Source organism: Anas platyrhynchos, chromosome 1 (assembly GCF_047663525.1).
Source record: "Anas platyrhynchos isolate ZD024472 breed Pekin duck chromosome 1, IASCAAS_PekinDuck_T2T, whole genome shotgun sequence".
Classification (NCBI taxonomy): Eukaryota; Metazoa; Chordata; class Aves; order Anseriformes; family Anatidae; genus Anas; species Anas platyrhynchos.
The window spans coordinates 94472721-94493390 of NC_092587.1; the positions used below are offsets into that span (position 1 = coordinate 94472721).

The 20670-nt window shown below is 39.6% G+C and overlaps 1 long non-coding RNA gene across 1 annotated transcript in view; it reads left to right on the forward strand.

Moving 5' to 3' along the window:
- The first annotated feature begins 295 nt into the window (after positions 1–295).
- LOC106016510 (uncharacterized) overlaps positions 296–20670 on the forward strand; it is a 79016-nt gene continuing 58641 nt past the window's right edge. Inside the window, exon 1 of the long non-coding RNA XR_003494780.3 lies at positions 296–567. This is a non-coding gene — a long non-coding RNA (uncharacterized lncRNA). The remainder of the gene's footprint in view (positions 568–20670) is intronic.

Genomic DNA, 20670 nt, shown 5'->3' on the forward strand with positions numbered 1-20670 from the left:
GGTAAGTGTGCTGCCCTAGGACCACCTGCCCACACCTTGGGTGCCCCCATCCAGCACTCTCTGTCTGCCTGTCCTGTCCTGAGCTGTGAGTATCTTGTTCTTTTTATGGGGTATTACTCAATGGTCACTCAGTTTAAGAATCTTTAGGCATGTAACTGTTTCATGTAGAAATGTGAGATCCTTCCTCGAGAATGATTTTTCAGTGATATTTCTAATCAAATGAACAGCCCATGTGCTGTTCGTTGATGACATACCAGGTGACTAGGAGTACCCACCCAAGAGTAGGCCAGCTGGGACCAAGCTACCTCTGCCCTGCCCTAGCTGCAGGAGGGCAACCAGACCCAGCTTTTCTGTATCACATCTGGGTGCCTGACCCAATTCTGTGCTCCTTGGAGAACCCAGCAGGTGTTACCTTGGATCCCGAGGAGGCTGATTATAGAGGTACCACTCAAAATGCTCAGAGGAAGATTTTTTAAATATGGGCAGATGCACCAAACGCTTCCTAGCTCAGCATTGTGCAAGCAGCAACTTCTTTGAGGACCTGGTTCTTCCTGAGCTGTTGGGGCTGTAAGTGATCCTTCATTTGTTTTTCTCTCTAAATGTGGTATGTTTTGCTGTGTTCAGCCTGGCTGTATGGGATCTTGCTGAAAATCAGCATTTGGAATCATGTAGGAGAAAAATGATTTGAAGCTAGGCAATGTTCTTATGTTTCTCTTTTGGAGTTTTTTGCAGCAACAAAGGAACTGGTTGTCCTAAGTTCATCTATATGCTGTAAAAGTTATCTAAATTGTCTCAGTGCAAGAACATAGAATATGTAACTTGTGAAATTTCAAAAATATTCTTAGGAGATGAAAAAAAATCTTTGTGTGACTTTACTAACAATAACTTGATCTGTTGGTGCATTTTCATAGTTTTTCCTCTATTTACATGTACATATATATATATATATATTATATATATATATATATATATATATATACAAACTTTGATAATAAGACGATGATGGACTGAGGGTTACTTGTAAAATGTTTTTTATCTTTTGTCACTTGTAACAGTCATCAATTGTAATTGTGCAAGTACAGGAAAATAAAGTAGATATCTAAGGTGATTAAGATGGTCTTTAAAGCAGTATTAGGAAGACTTACCTTGTGAAGAGTTGTATTTTTCTTGGATATTTTTTAGTGTAATTTTTTTGGTTTTACTCCTTAGGCTATGGGTTTATTTTTTTGTTTGTTTTTACAAATAGTTAATAGAGAACTTGTCGTGCATTTCAGGAGTAAAATGCAGTTGTTTCAACCTGCTAGGATTTGACATTATCTTTTAAATAACTTCCCTTTCAACCTACTTCTTTTGACAGTTTGGCTGTCCTACTTTCGCTAATAGGAAACAAAAATGTATTCTTTATTTATAAAATGTAACACCACACAACTTTTGAAAATTCTACTGCACTTCGTCTTTATTGCTCTCTTTAAGGAGTACTACTACAAAAGAAATATGTGCTTGCAGCTGTTATGCTGTAAAATGTGCCTCTTGAATGAAAAACTTCAGACTTGTACAAAAGAAAGTTAAAAGTTAATATTATGCTTAGTTGTGCATAGTGCGTATAAACTGAATGAGGGTGTTCTTTTTCATTTTTTCATATAAATATTTTCTCTACACTTCATGTTATTTGTCTCAGAAGGTGATTGTTATATATGTTGTATTTTCAGTGAGGTTTGCTAATCTAAGATCCTAATGCTTCACAAACATTAATGAACTTGTTTTCATATTGTTCATTTTCCCTGTATGTATAAAAAAAGTGATAAAACAGGTAAGCTAAAATGACTATCAAAATCTCTGGCTGCGGAGAAAGTGTGGTATTGGATTACAATTCTCTGGGCAAACTTGCATATAAAATACTTGATTAATATTGTCATCTGCTTTAATTACACTGGATTAGAGAAGTATTAGTGCAAGTAACACATCATCTTTGAGTAGATGTAGTTATATGGCAGCAAGATACTTGTAGCGTACAGTTTGCTCTGATACGATCGCAACAAAAGGCTATGCTTCTAAAAGAACAATCATGCTAACGTTACTATATCCTCCTTAGGATTATAACTGTATGTTTAATGCAATTTTGTATTAGTACGGTTGTTTGTAATTTGATTTCCAGTGTTGAATCCTCACCTCCAACTAGTGATGTGGCTTCCCTTGGGGCTATATTTTCTTTATCTTTTCAAATTCTGGATTTAGTATGTGTATACGGCATTATTTTCATGTTTCTCAGTGGGATCGTTTCTGTTACTTGATCGCTTCTTTCTAATCCTCATGCTTTCCTCTCTCTAATCCTTGTGTTTTGCCATAAAACAGAACACTGTCATAGATGACTTTGTCCTTTATTATGTGATGTGACTTTCCAAGTAAAACAGTGATTTTTTTTCTTAGGTGTGTTTTTTGTGATATTTTTTGGCTGGCTTTGTGGTTTTATTTTATCAAAATTGATATACACTCTGACACTGATAACCACTGACTGTTGGTATCACTTGTAAGATCTTGTAACAACTGTTGTGGGCCTATTATTTATCACTTAAAACCATGTTTTGTTTGCAGGAAGTGTTTCTCCAAAGTATTTGTGTGCTTCCATTAACTGATGTAAGTGATGTAAGTATTTAGGGCAGTAATGCTATGGAAATACAAGTTTTGATGAAGCTGAAAAGTGAAGTTTTTTTTCCAGCTATTTTGGCTGTGTATGAGGTTATGCAGTTAGTGCTTTTTCTAAACTGGCCAGATTTGATCTAGCTCAGAAATGTTTGCGTTGCTACAGCTAGCTAGTTGCCTCCATTTGCATGCATGTGGAGAGGAGCAGCTGCAGAGGAAAATCTATTGCAGTTCAGAGAGTCTGAAGGAAAATGTGGGTGTTCCTTAATTAGAATAATACCATGATTTGAGGATAAAATGTATTCAGCTCTGGCAGCTCTTCGTCCTCCCTTGTTTTACAGAGTGCTGGCACAAATCTCCATGCGATTGCTGTTAACTGGATTCAGGCTTTTCTTTCTTTTTTCCCTCATCTCCTTTGTTTAGACTGTTTTTTACCTATATATGATGAGATTCCCAGAATGCACGTGCAGAAGAATGACTTGGCTTGGAAAGTGCGAGCAGGAGCAGCCCAGAAGGCAGCAACTTTGTGGGTGCGCTTGACAAATACTTTGTGTTGTCAATTTACACCCTAAAGTGCATAAGCAGGTCCTTTGTAAACCTGTGGATGCTGTCAAGCCTGAGGCAAGTAATATTTTGGAAGTGAAGAAGTTTAAAACAAGTACTTCAACTGAGCTTGAGCAGTGTTTGGCCTGTGCTGATTTCGTTGGATGGTTGGATTTCGGTGGCTGGATTGGTGAGGGAGAGTTACAGCCACTCAGCAGCAATTTCCTCAAAGGGGAATAGAGTTTTGTGTCATCCCTGTTTCTCCTTCCCGCAAGTATTTGCTAGTATCCAAATTGGACTCCAAAGCCCACATTGGTAGTATTTTTGTTTTTGTTTTTTAATTGTATTGCTCCAGAGGCTAGGTAAAGGGATCAGGAAGATCTGTATACCCCAATACCAGGTACCAAGGGAATTCTGTTCTCGTATTTTTTTCTAAGCTACTTGTGGTACCTGCTGTTGAAGCAGGACTTATTCTGTCTTGCTTGTCATTTTCACAGGAAGGTCACAGCTTTCAAATTAGACTAGCGTAGAAGTCTTTGTGATGAGAAATCTTGTATTTCCCCAAACAAGTTCATACTTCCAGAGCAGATCCTTTGCTCTTCGTTTGGGGGTATTATTTTTAAGTGAAGATATATGATATTGAATCCCCATCATATTTCTTCCTGCTTTTGCCTTGCTTGACACTGATTTGGCCTTTTTCTAGGCTAAGGAAGCAAAATATTTTTAATTACTTTGAGCATATTTTTCTCCCCAAGGTTTTGATATTTCTGATGAGCTTTGAGGTTCCTGTCTGAATTGTTATTTGAAACCGTATGGATGTTTGGGAATATTTGCTGGATTAATTTTACTGTAGCATAGTTATATGGAATAACTGTGTGAATTGAGGCTTGTGCACTTAGCAGCCTGTATTAGACCTGCACAAAGCAGCTCTGACGCTGCCCTCAGTTCTCAGTTTCACTGTGAGATAAGCATCCTTGGTGGAAGATCCAGTATGTAAATGGTTGGCAATCAAAGACTATCCTGAGCTGGAAAGGACTCACAAGTATCACTGACCCCAACTCCTGGCTCCTAGACCTTTGACCATCTTTGTAGCCCTCCTTTAGACACTCTCTCATAGTTTTCTTAGCCTTCATAAACTGTGGTGCCCCAAACTGCACACAGTGCTTGAGTTGAGGCCATGCCAGCACAGAGCAGAGCGAGACAATCTCTTACTTCAACTGGTAGTGCCTGATGCACCCCAGGGTTGTGCTGGCCCTCCTGGCTGCCAGGGCTCACATTCAGCTTGCTGCTGACGAGAACCCCAGATCCCTTTCTGTGAGGCTGCTCTCCAGCCTCTTATTCCCAGTCTGTACTGATGGCCATCCTGAGAGCAGAGTCTGTCACTTGGCCTTGTTAAGCTTGATATTTAAGGTGATTGCCTCTGATTTGCCAAGATCTGTCTGCAAGGCCTCTCAACCCTTGAAGGAGTCAGCACCTTCTCCCAATTTAGTGTCATCTACAAACTTAGTGTACTTTGAAGTCCTACATCCAAATTGTTTATGAAAATGTTAAGTAGAACTGACCCTAAAATGGAGCTCTGCAGAACAATACTAGTGACTGGCCATCTGCCTGTAAGTAAACTAAGCTGCAAATCAGTTTGGAGTTCATATCTCCTAGTCTTTTGAGGGTAGAATTAATTGGTGTAACCATATTCTAAAACTGTTCTTTCTGACAATTTATGACTAGTGTTTTTTTTTTTTTTCCCCCAAGTCTTGTATGTAACACAGTAGGCTTTACTACGTTGCTAGTCTGTTTCTTCTCCTTTGCAAATATCCTTTTTATTGTTAGCAGTCTGTTCCGATGCTGCACAATCCCCTTTGGATTGTACTGAGCAGTATTAAATCTCACAGCAGCATACTTTCTTGACTTTGCTGATGTTAAAATAGCAAATGTTTGTTCTAGCTTTTTTTCGTCTATTTATTTCTGTGAGTGTTCTGCTTTAAGCATACCTCATATGTTTTCTGCCTGGAGCCTGCCAAGAACCAAAGCAGGTATTTCAGAGGTCAGCTGTGAACTGCTTGGTTACAAAGACAGTTCTGAAGTAAACTTCAGTAAATAAGCGAGGAAGGAAATGGCCTCTTGACAATGCGTATAACAACACTGAGGAATGCATTTTCCCACAAGCACATTCTGTGGGGAACTGTGGTCAGATGCTGAAAATGGTTTCCAAATTACAGTGTTACTCTCCTGCAGGGGGTGAGGAGGGAGTACCTCCAAATCTTAACTTTATTGCTTCCTTATTCTTCTGATACAATTTCCCTAATGTGAGACTCTGACACTTGCATTTTCTTTGAAATACTAGTTCATTGCAATAGTACTGATGAAGACCAGTCATGAGCTGGGTCATAGTGGCACCACTAGGACTGTACAGATACAGCATAAAATCTGTCCTGGAGGGTTTATTCAGTAAGCAAGCACTTTTATTGTTCTCATCTTCTCTTAGCTTTTGGGGCCATTGTCCGACATCTTGTCAAACATGCAGTTCTCTGAAGTAGTTTTCAGTCATTCCTCTTTGAAATACAGATATTTTTTTCAGGTGAAACTATAGTATAAATATGTAGAATTGAGCTTTAATATATATATAACAGGATAAAATCTCAGTATAGTTTTAATAAGTCTTCACTCACAACACAGATTGAAATGGGGTCATGAATTGGAACAGCGCTAATCCATTTGTAAAATGAAAATGAGAAATGGTCTGTTTGTGACATTCTCATAACACAAGTGAAGATTATTATCTCACTCTGCTTGCGTTGATAGCAGGAGGGGAGGAGGTGTAATCTAGCAGCTGAATAAGGATGACCTTGGTCTGCAAAAAGGCACTTTCGTTAATGAATTTGTAAGTGCTCCCAGTTTCCATTTTCATGCTTTCTCATTCCCATTCCTTCCCTCCAAATTGATCAACATTTTGTGTTAGGCAGACTGTGAACCTTGTCTGCAGTATGTCTCATCTCCTCAGGTGAGTCCTACAGAGGGCCATTTTCCCAGACACCCCTCCCAACCCACATGAAATTAAGCAGGCAACGTCTCTGTTTCTCTGGATGGTATAATCAGCTGCCCTGGTGTTCTTGTAACTTTCTGCTTATTTTAAAATCTTTAAGCACAATACTGTATTTTTATTCTACTGGCACAGGAAGGTTGATTACGGCGTGGGGAGAAGCTGCTTAAAAATTAAATGACCATTGTATCATTGCTGAAATCAGTAGTACATGTATTACGTCAGCTTGCAGTATGTATCAGTCTTATGGTTTAAAAAAGGTAGTGAGTAAATCATTCTAAAATAATTCAGTATGTTTCTCTTTAAATGAAGTCCATCTTAAAAATGGTTGTACAGCTCTAAACTGACTACAGTGCTAGAATGCAAATATTAATTTGAATGTTGTTAAAACCACTTCTATCTGTATCTCATTCTGACTGCTAAAATGTCTTCATTTTTGAATGAATTGCTGTCTACACACTAATTTACAGCAAAATATTCCTTATTTTTAGCAATTATTAAGACAAAGGAGTACATTTGTGACATTATTAAAGCATCATCAACCTACAAATTAGTTACCTTATCTGTTCTCTATCTGCATAATCCTCATACCCCCGTCACCATGTTTACAAATCCAAATGAATGTTATGCAGCCCAGATCTAATTAATTTTGGATTAGCCTTCCAGACACATGTAGTTCTGATCAAAACAATCTGTATTCTCTCTTTTCTGATTAGGATGAAGCCTGACCCCTGGAGTATTCTGTTTGTCAGGGGATGTGCTGGAACATGAATATCAACAAGCAGGTTAATCCTTAGGCTGTCACTTTCTCCCATGTACACAGAGGCATGTTTTTTGCTGCTAGATACGTAATGTCAGAGAGCGAATCAGTACCATGCAGGGCTCAGGTGAGATTGATATCTGACTAGACATTTAAGCAATCCAACATGATGTATAATGAAAACAATCCACTGAAATGACTTTTCAGAAAGATCTGACATTCTATTGTGTCCTTTCTGAAGTGAAAGAACCAACTTGAAAATGCATTTGCAAAGAAAGCTGAGCTGCTATAAATTTCAAACTAGGAGAAATTTATATAGACTAATTTACTTGGTTTTGTGCATCCTCTGATAGAGTAGCTATTGGTGACTTGTGTGCAATGTTCATAAAACAATTTTTTGATGTGATTGTCACAATATAATATAAACCTTAAGCACAGAATCCTGTAGTTTTTGGGGTGTGTATTCATACTTTAAAGCAATTCAATACTGTGTTAGTGTATGATATTTGGCAGAGAGCATGGACGAGATCACAAGTGTGACTAGAGTGTTTGAATGAAGATTTTGCCTGTGCAAAGCACGTGTATAAGGCACTATATACTGCTTGAATTTCAATTTATATCATGCTTCCTTTCCAGAAATGTACATTACTCCATATATAAGTACATTAGTAAGTAGTTCAACTCCATAGAAGCAGCACTGAACAGCAAAACAGTTGGTGCTGTGGACCTGAGGTCTGTCATCTACCAATTTCAGGAAGCTACCTCAGACAAGCTAGTCTGGCCTGATTGCCCGTTTAAGTTGGATGACATTAGGCAGGATATTAAAATATACCTTCTGTTTTAATTTGATTAGAAATGGATCCTGTTTATGGGCTTTGTTCATCAGAACTTGCTAAGTCCAGGTGAGTGAGAGATTTGGTTTGAAAGCGTGTTCCTAAATCAACTAAAATATTAAGGCACATAGGTGCAGCCTATAAAGATAGCTGTTTAGATAAGTAAACTTGATACATAGTGGTCAGAGGCATGTAACTATAAAATGAAATGAATGAAAAACTAAAACCGGCTAAGCACTGTTAACTTGGAATGACTAAATTTTCATAGCAAAATGTAAATTTAAATTATCTACCGTCCTTAATATCAGAAATTAAGTCCTTAGCAACTTCTCAGGAATGTTCCTGAGTAGGAGACAATCAGGATGGGTAATATTTGAAAGCTTTTCTTCCTTCCAAGTTTGGAAGGTGGCTGGAAAAACAACAGTATTTGGAAAGTGAAAATACCGTGAATAGAAATGTTCAGTAAATACGATAATGAATTAACATTAGCATCAAGTTATCTTCCCATATTGGTGGTCTGCAAAGAACTTTCCTTAAAAAGGCTGTTATTCCAAACAGAATCTCAATTATTTCTTTCTCAACCAAAATGTTTATAACCACAGGATGGAATAGAATGGGTAGAGAATGTTTTTGCATTTGAATGCAGGCTAAATCTTGCTGAGTTTCCTTTCCCATTTTCCATCAAACCAGTTTGATTATCAGTCAGCCATGCTCCCTCAGGTTCAGAGCTCATCCACTTTGACTTAGGGTCACCTGGTGGGTCACAGCTACGGGCATGAGCTTCCTCCCAGATCACGGAGACAGTCAGTGTCAGTGATTAAATGGCTTTTCCCCTTTCTATGCCCTGAGGTACCACACTTCTAGATCAATGTCAGGTTTTATACCATTTTCCCCGTTACACAGAATTTACCATGACAGGGCAGCTTTATTTATGTATCATTGAAAACACTATTGAGCTGCCTTCTCTTTTGTGCTTCTCTTTAATGAGTTATTCTCCAAGGTTGGAGACTAACTGATTAAGGTGGTGTTACAGATAGCTTTGATTGGCGATACATCAGTACATGTGTCAAGTGAGATACTGCAGATCTCTCTATACTTCAGTCAAGCTTAGCTTTTGTTAAATACACAAAGACATTTGGTAGCTGAGGTGCTTTGCAATTCTGAAAAATCAGATATCTTTTCTGCAAGTAAAGTTACAGTAGCTGCAGGCTGCAGTATGCTTTTGGTAAATATATGCAAATCTGCATCTATTTGTGTGCTGCCAAAAATGATTAAGGAACAGAGATGCCTAAATACCTTTGGGGAAAAAATAGGCTCTAAGGCCCAGCTGCTGCAAATACTTAAGCATGGGCTTAATTCTATGTGTGTGATCAGCATTGCTCTGAGTTTAATAGACAGGAATTGGTAAAAGGGAAAGTACTAATGTTTCTGAGATAGATGTCTACATGTGAACCTCAATGTAAATCTGATAAGCCTGGCAATACATAAAAGAATATAACCCTCAGAATTACTAGATTGTGGAAGTGGGTTTGGCTTCGTTTTTTCCCCCCTCTCCTTTCAAGTGCAATCTGGAACCTCTTGGAATACTGGACACTGGAAGGGAGAGGGGTAGCTGTTTCAAAATCAGTCAATATCAGAAGCTGCCAAAAATAAGCCCACCCTAAACTGATCAAGTTCATTTCTTACTTTACTTTTGCTGTTGTCTGGGTTATCACTGGACAGAGTGATGGAATGATAGGACAGAACTGTTTGAGACTAACATTGCAGCAGGTATTGTCATCCAACTGTGGGGATGAATTAGTGAAATAGTTGAGAAGTGTCTTATAACAAGCGATTTCTTATGCTCTTTGTCTAAAAGCAAGGTCTGCAAAGATTTAAATGGGTGTGATAATATTTGGATTTTTTCAGTGTTCAGCCTATTATTGTAGTCTCGAAGAACTCAACAGGAGTTGGTTCCATTGTGCTAGACACCATGTAGTTACTGTGTGATCATCAACTCCTTAGTTTAAAAAAAAAAAAAAAAGCATGTGTGTATCTTTAACCCCTATTAACTCCTATAAATTGACTATCTTAATATGAGTATTTCTATTGGAAGGCTGACTTTAGACAGCAGACTAACAAGAGCATGAAATAAATTATTGAGAAGAATGAATACTAAGTGTAAACTAGCAAATATGCACAAAAAGACAGGACAGGAAGAAAAAAAAAATCAACAACAGAAATTGATGCTGTAACAACTCTTTTATTTCAGGGTGGGGAGAGGAGGTGGTGTGTGGAACAAACAATAGAAAAGATTAATTACATCATTAAGCAAAGCAACTTCTAGTAGCTATAAAACCCAGAGGGGTTAATTCATCTTTGTATTTTGTCTTCAGAAGTGAGTGTTAAGTGATGATGCAAGATATGAAACACTGATGGATGGCCTTGAGTCCTCTGTCTGAATGATTACAATGCAGTAAATCTGTGCAGTTGTAACGACCTTGGTGTAATATCAGTTCATGGCAGCTGAGAATTTGGCCCCTTACTGAAGCTGAGGTTGTGTAATTTTTCTCATGAGGACAATCAACGTTACTCGTTGTAGAAGGCTGAATCAAAAAAACCTTGGATCCAAACAGGGAGGTTTTGTGGTGTGAATTATACTTCTTGTATACAGAACACAAAGGTAAACTAGTGTGTCATGATGGACAGAAACATGTGCAACATGTAGAAAAGAAGGGTCATGTTCCAGCTATTTACAGTTGACGGAATACATATTTAACGCATCTTTAGGGTAAGGCTAAAAGTAGAATTTATTTTTTTTAATTAATTTTTAATTTTTTAATTTTGTTTTTATAGGAATGCAGGTAAATCAGGTCCTAATGACTTGAGTGATATTTGACCTGAGGGGGTAGTAGTGTGGTGATCATTGCCCAGCTTCATTGCTGAATGGGATTGAAGCCTTTGATGTCAGAAAGAAGCGCTTTCTGAGAATATAAAAAGCTTGTGCAGCCCCAAACAGGAGATGGAGCATAATTAGTTGTAGTGTATTCATAATTAAAGATTCAACTCACTCCTGCTACCACTAGAATCTGTACAACAATAAGAATTTAGTTTCAACAAGATGATAAATGCTATAATTTCTGTGAAGAACAAGAATTTTATTTTTTTTTTTGGACTCTTGCTGTCTGGAGTCATGGAGAAAACAAACAGCAAAAGTCAGCAAACGTTTTCTTATAGATTGAATGTAGGCCTTAAACAGAAGTGTTATCCTCTGGATCCAGTCTCAAAATGAGTGAGGGTCATGTGATGTGGTGGATATGAGCACCACTTTTGCTTTGGGGTTACTTGCAGGTTTTGTGTGCCTGTGGCATGCTGCAGCAGAAGAAATAAGTGCCAGGAGTGACAGCCCTGTGTCCTGTTAGCAAGAAAGGTGAACCATTTGCTCTGTGTTTGCTACAGGTGTAGCACAAGGCTAGCAAGCCCTGAAAAGTGGGGAAGAGGGTCAAGATATTTAAGCCCCCATTCTTCTTTCCCTTCTGTACGTGGTACAAAAAGCACAGACAGGACCTCATTTCCTGTATTGATTTTGTCTTTTATACCTTTTTTTTATTAAGACAGCCAGCAATTTGAACAAGGAGTGAAGACTGTACCTGCCTTTGTCTTTGCGAGGCATAGTGATGTCACTGAGGCAGGATGCAGAGGAAGATGACAAGTCAACCTGACTGGCGGCTAGCAAACGTGACGCCCATCTACAAGAAGGGCCGGAGGGCAGACCCGGGGAACTACAGGCCGGTCAGTTTGACCTCAGTACCAGGGAAGCTCATGGAGCAGATCCTCTTGGGAGTCATCATGCGGCACTTGAAGGGCAAGCAGGCGATCAGGCCCAGTCAGCATGGGTTTATGGAAGGCAGATCCTGCTTGACGAACCTGATCTCCTTCTACGACAAAGTGACGCGCTGGGTGGACGAGGGAAAGGCTGTGGATGTGGTCTACCTTGACTTCAGCAAGGCTTTTGACACCGTTTCCCACAGCATTCTCCTCAAGAAACTGGCTGCTCTTGGCTTGGACTGGCGCACGCTTCATTGGGTTAGAAACTGGCTGGATAGCCGGGCCCAGAGAGTTGTGGTAAATGGAGCCAAGTCCAGTTGGAGGCCAGTCACTAGTGGCGTCCCCCAGGGCTCGGTACTGGGGTCGGTCCTCTTTAACATCTTCATCAATGATCTGGATGAGGGCATTGAGTGCACCCTCAGTAAGTTTGCAGATGACACCAAGCTAGGTGCGTGTGTCGATCTGCTCGAGGGTAGGAAGGCTCTGCAGGAGGATCTGGATAGGCTGCACCGATGGGCTGAGGTCAACTGTATGAAGTTCAACAAGGCCAAGTGCCGGGTCCTGCACCTGGGGCGCAATAACCCCAAGAAGAGCTACAGGCTGGGAGAGGAATGGCTGGAGAGCTGCCAGGCAGAGAAGGACCTGGGAGTGATGGTGGACAGTCGGCTGAATATGAGCCAGCAGTGTGCTCAGGTGGCCAAGAAGGCCAACGGCATCCTGGCTTGTATCAGAAACACTGTGACCAGCAGGGCTAGGGAGGTGATTGTCCCCCTGTACTCGGCTCTGGTGAGGCCGCACCTCGAGTACTGTGTTCAGTTCTGGGCCCCTCGCTACAAGAAGGACATCGAGGTGCTTGAGCGGGTCCAGAGAAGGGCGACGAAGCTGGTGAGGGGCCTGGAGAGCAAGTCCTATGAGGAGCGGCTGAAGGAGCTGGGCTTGTTCAGCCTAGAGAAAAGGAGGCTCAGGGGTGACCTTATCACTCTGTATAAGTATATTAAAGGAGGCTCTAGCGAGATGGGGGTTGGCCTGTTCTCCCATGTGCCTGGTGACAGGACGAGGGGGAATGGGCTAAAGTTGCGCCAGGGGAGTTTTAGGTTAGATGTTAGGAAGAATTTCTTTACTGAAAGGGTTGTTAGACATTGGAACAGGCTGCCCAGGGAGGTGGTTGAGTCACCATCCCTGGAAGTCTTCAAAAGACGTTTAGATGTAGAACTTAGGGATATGGTTTAGTGGGGACTGTTAGTGTTAGGTCAGAGGTTGGACTCGATGATCTTGAGGTCTCTTCCAACCTAGAGATTCTGTGATTCTGTGATTCTGTGATTCAAGATGAGTTGCAATAGAGAAGAACATCCACATGAGAGGAAGAGGGCTGTTTGGGAGAGGGTTTATTTCATATTCTTACATTAAATTTAAACTTAAATAACTCCTTCTAATATTACAGGGAGTTCACCTAGTGATTCCCCATGGGGAAAGACAAGTCTTTTTGAAAGTCCCATGAGAATATAGCTTGTTCTTGCAGTCTAACAAGAGAAGGATGAAAAGACAGTAGCATCAAAATCTCCCAGTCCCTGATGACTCTCTGTCATTCTAGTTATACCAGACAGACGTTGACTTTTTTTTCACTTTGTGCAATCACAATAAAATGTGCTGGGATTGCAGAAGGCTTACAGCTGCTTTCTCATGAACAACTTTGTTAAATGTTCATTTGAAGCTGTTCATCATTGCACCAGAGAAGTTTCCTCCTCCCCTGTCATGCTGCATTGCTATCACAATACAGACTGTTTCTCTCTCCTTCTTCTAAACTGTACGAGGACATTAGCATGAAAACGAGGACTTTGTTTCTTAAGTGTTCATCCATTCCTATAGCTTATCCTCCCACCTGAAGTTCTCATCTGTGGCATCAATGAGTTGCAGTGGAAATTGGTTTGATGAGGCTCTTTAAGTGCAATCCACTTATATATTATATGCAATAATCTCTCTATAATTATAGACCTCCCTTTATTATTATTATAACATCTTTTAACACTTCTGAAGTTCCCTCAGTCTCATAATTCAGCTTCATTGACCAGAAGACAAAGAAATCCACCAGCTGCAGAGTTAAAATCGTGATGCTGTTGGCTTTAATTTCTCTTTAATCATTAAAATATAAATTAGCGCTTGTATTCGTTACTTCCCAAACAGCTTTCTCTTTTGGTTTTCTCTCATCCTCTGCTCACAACTGCCACCTGCTTCTTCTGGTGGTCTGCCTTGCACCAGGGAGGAGATTCCTTCCCAGTGTTTGTCACGAACAAGGGTGCAAGACCTAAGCAGCAAGAAATCATAGTAGAAAAGAAGAGAAGATGCAAGTAAGTATGAATGAGTAGGTTAGAGAGTGAGGACACCGGTCAAAGGGTGCTCTTGGTACATCAGTTTTTAGCAGGGGTATCCTTTTAGGTAAGAACTAAGTGAAACCTCTTTAGAGCACGGCTGAAATTTCTAGCCAAAAGTGGATGCACCTTGCAAATGTTTTATTTCCTTGCAGGAAGGATAGCATACACTTCTGACAGTCCCTGAAAAGGACAGTTTTGCCTCTGATTCAGAATCTCTTGTATGTTACTGCAGCTATTTTTAGTTACTGTGGCAATCACTTGGGTGATGTGCATATGTCCAGACTGATGTACATATGTTTCTTTGGTGACAGGTGGTTTTTTTTTGCATATTGTATTCTCAAGTGAAAAAAAGTGAAAACTGGCTCCGTTCCTAGCTTAGTGAAATGTATAGACGCATATTGTTTGTCCATAGCTAGGTACTGCCTGGGCTTATCTGTCAGGACTAGATCTGTTTACAGCTGCATTTGCAAGCCCAGCAAAGAACAGCTTTGAAGGGAAGGATTTATATCTTTTAATGGGATGGAGTATTTCAAACATCAGGATTTGGTACATGGCTTTAAGGCTCATGTTTCTGTGCACTAAAGCCTACAGAAGTCCATGGGTCTAATGCTGTTTAGTGCCTTAGCACCTCTGAATGTAGAGAGTATAGCAGATAGGAAATCCCAAGTGCAGAGACTTAGGGTCGTACAAAGCTGAAACTGGTGCTGGAGTCCAACAAAGCAAGTGTATGCTTAAGTAAATGCTTAACTTTAAGCACTTGAGGAGTCACAGTGAATCGATGGGACTTGTCACATACTTATGTATTGCTGCTAGATCAGGGTTTTAAAATTTTATTCCTGACAGTTTTGGCAACAGGAGAAAATAAATGCATTCATAGTTCAGCTGTGTGAAGCAGAGAAGAAAACTCAGGGACTCAGGGCGATTGACACCTCTAGTAATGAAGAACAATGTGTGGAAGAGCTGCAGTGCTACATACAGAGCTAAAGAGGAGAATGCTCTAGCAAGCAGTGAGAAAGGCTGAACTCATGGAAAAATCCTGCAGCATGGTCATCTTAATTGTATCCCTTATGGAGCACCTAAATGATGTGGAAAGGGATGATCCTAATTAAGAAAAGCACAACCTGTTGGCTAAAAGCTTAGAAAACTGCTGTTTATAGGCTTGTTATCTGAGCTTTTTTTCCAGGTTTCCTAAACACACAGGACAAACTTAAAGTTTAAATCTATGGAAGATATTCTGTGTCTGGATTATGTTCATTTGACTTTTTTCATACAAACTTTGAATATGATACAGTTTGGTTCATGGTCAGGTCTTCGAATAAAGCTTTTTTTTTTTTTTAATATTAATAATAATTAAAAACACACATAAGGGACAAAAAGTGCTTACCTTCAATGATATTGCTCAGGCTACATGAATTAGACGTGAGGCTGTGTGAAAACAGATTTTTGCTCAAATAAATGTTGAGGAAGCAAATCTGTTCTCTGCCAGAGTGAGGTAGTTATAACATTTCTAAAAATACTTTTCCTAATTTTTACAATACTAATAAAGAGTCACTTTTCCATGAAGTGAAGGAGAATTATTGTCTTTGAAGGATATCTAGAACTTCCAGAGCTCTTGTTATTATTCTCCCTCCTTCTTTCAATAAGTACTGAATTGAAAAGGAACAATTGAAAGAAGAAATAGGAGGCACACTTGCTTACTTGAATGTATGTAACTCCTGTGGTGAAGACTCTATGTACTCTGCTGTGGTGGCTTATCAGATTTTGAGTTCTGAAAAGCAAAGCACCTGTGATTTTATAGGGAATCCAAAGTATTGACTCTGATACAGCAAAACATCATACAAAGTGGCACACGGTGTGTGCCTGACAGCAAAGTAATTAAAACTTTTGCCAAAGCCAAGACAAAAATTCAGGAAGTAGATGAAGGCAGAATGCCCTGGGCAAAGACATGGCCTAGCTGCAGCATTACGCTTCTGAAAAGTTGCTTTCTGACCACCCAGAACATTGCCCTGACTCTGCTTGCTGCATGAAGTAGGTCAGCAGTGTCCCAGCCACTCATGTAGGTCCAGTGTTGCCACCATCAGCTGGTTGCAGGTCTCTAGCAACAGTTCTTTGCTACCAGGGCATGTCTTACCTGAGTCACCTGTGCAAAAGGTACCTCTTACTGATAAAGAAATTCATCTCAATTCTTATTTAAGGATAAGGCTTTGTTTATGATATTCTCTGTAAACGAAGTTTCGAGATGCTGCAGGGTGTATTTGAAAAGGGAGAGTATGACACTGTTTTATGGGAGTGGGGGGTGGAAACTTCAAATCTGAGGAAAAATTAGTCAAAATTATTTTTTATCCCCCTGACCACTGGAGGCTCTCTGTGGAACTGATATGAATATCTAGGAGCTGAATGGGGCCACCAAAGGATGTGACATGGTATTGTGTCCTATGCCCTGCAGATGTCTATTTGGGCAAGTCCTCCTGTATAATGGCAAGTTACCCCAAACCAAGGGATGCCTCTTTGTTGCTGCATCAGTTCAATTACTGAGCTTTCTCTCCTCCTCACGGGGGCCCTGGACTGGCTGTTAGAGCATGGGTTGGGCTACTGGGAAGTGCTCTCTGTGCAGATGGGAATTTCAACAACCAGCGATAATGAGAAGTTCCTAATACCACTTGCATGAAAAGGACATCAGAGTGGAAAGAACATGCAAAAGAAGAAACTAGTTATATGGGACAGCCTCAAGTGAACGTGTGTTTGAGAGGATGAACTGATTCCTTAAGAAAAAAGGAGAAACTAATCTAGAAACTTCAGGATTACTGAGCTATGTGAGGGTACAATTTGTATGCATAGTCAGTCATGGACAAATAGTATAAGGGAAGAGCTGCAAATGTTTTCATAGTTAAGCTTTTCTTCAAGATTCTTTATCTGATCCAAAATTTTTACTGGATGGATTTTAAGATTTAATAAATGGAAAAACATGTTCATTCATATAGCCTGTAGGATTTCTTATTTTGAGAACTCTGCTTTTTTCCTGCTCCTATTTTCCAGCTGAAGTGCAGCTCTTACAGAATTTGAGTAAGCGTAAGCAGAACTGTACTTTGTAATGAAGCAAGCTAGCAGCCCCAGCTTGGTAGGGATGTGCCTGGAGTGGACAGAACTGTGCTGTGCAAGGTGGGAGTACTTCCAGAGTGGGAGTAGTAATTTTTAAGGTTGAATAAAGTTTCAATTTTAAAATTTGGCTTTAGATTGTCATGAGACTTTTAACTCTTGTTGCCTTTTATTCCCACATTCCTTTCTCTATTTTTCTCTGAGGTAATCCTTAATTTTATTTTATTTTATTTTTTTTTGGACAAGTATAAATAGAAATGGCTTGAAGAGAGAATGGATAGGGGAGGGAGATAAAAGTTTGTGGAAGGAAAGAAAAGGAGAAGAAAAAGTATGAAGACACTCAAAACCAGAAGTTTTAAAAACATTATGGAAGCAATTTATGGAAGTAACATTGTGCTTTTTGAGTCTTTTTCCACTGGACCATGCAAGGTTTCAGGACATCCAAGTGGGTATTGTCATTAACATACAAGAGAAGCTTCTCACCTCTGCAGTGGAAGACTGAGAACATTTTAGTATTGAAGCCAATCAAAAAAAAAAAAAAGTACCTGTCATGACTGTCTTCATTTTTTACTTAATAAAAAAGGTGCTGTTGATTTATTTTTCTTCAAGCAGACCTTTTCTACAACAATCACCTTTTTGCACGTTTGCACTTAAATACTGAGGCATCATAAATATATCACCATAAATGGATATGGGTTTTTCTTTGTTAGTGGTAGGAGATATCAGGTTCATTCTTTCAGTGAATGAAGCTGTGACTTATAATTGGGGGCAAATACAGCAGGATTAGTAATGGGAGAAAATTTCAAATACATTTCTGTCTAAGGTATTTCACAAAATCACAAATTGATTGGGGGCAGGAGAAGATCTCTGGTGGATGCTGAGCTCAGTGTCCTGCTGTAAGGTCAGATGAACTAAGTTGCTGAGGACCATGCTCGGTCATATTTTGAAAATTTCCAAGGATGGAGACAACACAATCCCTCAGGGTAACCTGTGATGGTGTCCAGTCACCCTCAGGAAAAAAATAAAATCTTAAATGATTTCTTTTCTCAGTTTGTGCCTGTTGTACAAATTTCACTGGACACTACTGTGAAAAACCTAGATGTATTTTATCTGCACCCTCCTGTCAGTCATCTACACACATTGATAAAATCCCTCCGAGTCTCTCTGGAGCTAAATGTTCCCACGTGCCTCAGCCTCTCCTCATATGTCACATGCTTCTGTCCCTTAATTATCTTCAATGCCCTCTACTTGGCTCACTCTAGTAAGTCCATTTCACTTTCATTTTCCGTTATGCTTAGCAATCTTCCCCTATAATTGAAAGTTTAGGCCTGAAACTGCAAGTAAGACTGCCGTTATCAGCTCTGGTGGTGTCCCTATTATCAGTCCCCCATGCCTCCAAGGGAGCTAGTGCCATTCAGCAGGCCAATAGCTTGGCATTATGACAAGAAATGTTCTTCTGTAAGAGCAACACACCTGCTAGCCCTACTTGGAGGAAGAATTCTTCCTCTTAAGGCATTACAGGCATTCATGCTCTAGGATGTTGGAATTCCTCCCAGAAACGTCTAAAAATATTGAATGGCAAAAACTATGCTTGTGCTGTTATTAGGAGCAGGTGGGAATGGATTTGACTGCTGCTAAGAAGTTAATTGATGCTTGGTCAGGTGTTAGAAGGGTGTGGAATCCTATGCTCCAGGCATCTTTTGTGTTGACATATTAAATAGTCTTAAGCAAAACAACAGAAATCAAGCTGAAGAGCCAATGCAGTGAACTTGCATGGAGTCTCATATTTTAATTAAGTGTATTTTTATTCTTCCTTTCTTTATAAGTGTCACTTTTTCTTTGTCCTCAGGATAGTTTGTTTAGATATTTCAAATAAGAAGGATGCTGCCAGGTGTGGTAGTGTGACAGCTGTTTGAGTCAAATACAGTATTCTTATACTGCATATATTGAGAATAAATTAGGTGTCACCATGTTTTGTGTTTTTCACGTTTAACAAGAGCTGCATAATGCAAACTGGGGAGTCTTCATAAAACGATAAAGAAATTGGATATTATTATTTGAAAATATTGTTAGGGTATATCTTGTGTTTGCAGCTTAATACCCCATTGAAAACCGCTAAGGATAAATTGCTGGTTACATGTGGGGTGTTGAATTAACATCATTATTTGTGAAGCTTTTCACCAGTCACTCACTATTCATTTAATAATTTGCTTATGTGTTCAGTCAGTTCTCTGTATTAAAATAAGGATGCAACAGAACAAATGAAGCACTGACTGCAGGTGGGCGGATATACTTCTCTGAATACAACATTGACTCCTACATAAAGAGATGTTCTTACCTTAGTTAAAGAATTAAAATGCTTCTACTGGATTCTGATGAGTTTTGACAAGTGTTCATAAACCCATTCTCTTCCCCAGAAATGTGGAGGGGGGAATTAAGCTCTCAGTTCTTTTACCATGAAAGAATTTTCAATAACAGGCAATCTTTTGAATTCTGAAAGGAAGTATGAAGCGGGTGTGTATGTTGTGCGTGAATGTGATTTATACCTAAAATACAAATCCACACATATAGGTGTTGGTAAAATGGAGGGATTCTTCAAAGCACTATTGATATATTTTTAAAAGAAATTCTTATACCACTCTGCACTTCTTCCACCTGTCTGTAGTATGGTAATTTATGAGAAAGGATTGTTAGAGTTTGATTTAGAGCAAAGCTAGGCACTGAAGTACATTCACGGCATGACAGATCTTTCCTGTTATCTTTGTGAAGACCTCTGCAGTAACGTGTTTCCATGCCCTCCTAGATCTGTTAGAACCTGCTTAATGGCTCTCAGGTGAAGTCCCAGGCTCTGATTTCCTTTTGTGTTCTGCCTCCTGGGCCATGTGGGAGGGAAAATTAGGTACATGAGGGAGCAGGTGGTGTGGAACCCAGCAGCAAATGAGCTATAAACTTGGGGACAACAATGTAGATAGAAGCAATTAATTTTATAGTGAAGTATGTTATTTCTTCCGCTAATCACAGCTGCTCAGGTCTTACTGTGAAGGAGAAAAGAAGGGTGATGGGCAGATATTTGTAATACAATGAAAAATCTCCACCTAGTCTCCGATTTAAAGGGTCTTGTGTTAAAAGCTAAAGCCATTTAAATTTCAGCTTTAGGGGAACATTAACTTATCCGCCTTAGAAAAATCTATGTTAATAGAGGACTCGAGCACTGGCTGTGGATGTGTTTGTCACCCTAATGCTTCATCAAACCTATGACCTTTTTTTTTCCTCTCTGTTCAACTCTTTCAGCTTTGACTAAGTTCTGATTAAATAAGGTATCTCACTACTATGTTTTGCATACATCATATATATGGCTGTGCGTTATTAAATGAGAGATGGAAAAAAGGTAGATTATGTGTCATAATTTTCTCTGTTACATCAGTTAATGAGGATCAGTTCTGCTATGCTTGCCTCATTACAACAGCAAAAAGGTGAAGTTTTTCATTGTGTAAAGGACTGGCAGATACCCTGTCTACCTGTATGACTGCAACACCCAAAAGCCTACTTCTGAATACTGTTGTGCTGTATCTTCACCTTCTAAGA